Below are 1,688 nucleotides of genomic sequence, written 5' to 3' on the forward strand. Positions count from 1 at the left end.
TCATCCGCCCTGGATTCCCTGTCCTATCTGTACCACTGTACATCCTCTGGCTTGCCAGATTTTTAAGGTAGAATTGGGATCATGATAGTGGCAGGGGTGGGCGGGTGGAGGGAGGAAGCATTTAGGAACTAGAGGAAAGTTGTATGTTTCATCATTGCTACACTGTACCTTTACTGGCTCTTGGGAGAGATTTTCTTTTACTTACTTTAGAGTAAGCCCTAAGACTTATTTGAGGAGGCTGGTGGTGCTGATGGCTTTCCCATTGAGACATAACCTCATCCCTTCCTCTGCGTTGTTGTTGAAAGATGCTCAGTGCATGCCAAGCAGGTTCTCAAATGAAAACAACCAAGCTTCTTGCCATCGAGTCAATTGTGATCCCATAAGACTGAGTAGAACTGCTCCTGTGGGTTCCCGAAACTGCAACTCTTAACTGGAGTAGAAAGCCTTATCTTTCACCCAGGGGGAAGCCAGTGGTTTCAAACTGTTGAACTTGTGGTCAGCAGCCCAAAGCATAACCGCTATGCCACCTGGTTTTAGGTCTGAGCAGGTTACAGAAATGAACGAGCCTGTATTCAACGATCTCTTCATCACAACCACCTAGTGGGGAGACAAAACAGTAAAAGCTAAGGTACATGAAATTTTCGAAAGGCACACCACACTCCAATTAGTGGGTGTGTTGTTTGGGGGCTTGTTTGAAGTGTTTAGGAGTTCCCAGGAGAGTCAAGATTGACGCTTCCCAGATATCAATCCCTGTTGTACTCCAGGTCACTCCAGGTCACTCATTCTTATGCTCATTGAATACTTGGCTCTTCATACACATTCCATACTTGGTCTTCTGCTTGTGGAAATAGACTATACAGCTATTATTCCATGGTAGTATAAAGCAGTAGTATAAAATTGCTACCACAATCAGCTTCAAAGCATTCTCTTCCTTCTTGAAGTCCTTGAGATCAGCTCTGCTTTAAGGGCCAAAGATTAATGGGAGAAAGTTACTCCTCAGCAGTTTCTCTGGGTTCGATTTCAACTCCTGATGACCCTGGGCATGTCAGAGTAGAACTGCACCCCACAGTGGTTCAGTGGTTGCTTCTTGGAAGCCAATTGCCTGGCCTTTCTTAAAAGTCGAGAAGCTCTGCTGAAACCTGCTGACATCACAGCAACACCCAAGCCTACACGAGATCTGTGGGTGGGAGTCACCCCTGGGCTTTCACATGGAAGGTGAAAATTCTCTCTCGGGACCACCAGTGCCCTCCTGGAAGGGGTAGTGAGGTAAATAACACAAACTAGAGGTCTCAATGGCTTCATGATGGGAGTCATGGTGGCATAGTGGGCATAGTGGGCAGTCTGTGGGGCCAGGCTGGCAGAGTTCAGTGGTGTCTACGAGGAAGGAGCCCTGGTGGTGTTGCGGGCTATGCACTCAGGTGCGAACCACAAAGTCTTTGATACTAGCCTTCCACTCATTTCCTCGGGAGGAAGACAAGACTTTCTACTCCTGTAAGGGGTTTGAGTCTTGGAAAGCCACGGGGGCAGCTCTGTTCTGCCGGTGCGTCAGAATTGACTTGATGGCAGCAGTATCTACTTTGGAGGAGTTATGTAGGCTCAGAGGCAGAGCCCTCCACCCTGCTGGAGATCTGTGAATACTCAATAGCTTTTAAAAAATAATCTCTCCAAAGTGGGTGCATAAGCAAATG

The sequence above is a fragment of the Echinops telfairi genome, unplaced genomic scaffold (genome assembly GCF_000313985.2).
Source record: "Echinops telfairi isolate 266 unplaced genomic scaffold, ASM31398v2 ScPeMD7_7400;HRSCAF=8409, whole genome shotgun sequence".
Classification (NCBI taxonomy): Eukaryota; Metazoa; Chordata; class Mammalia; order Afrosoricida; family Tenrecidae; genus Echinops; species Echinops telfairi.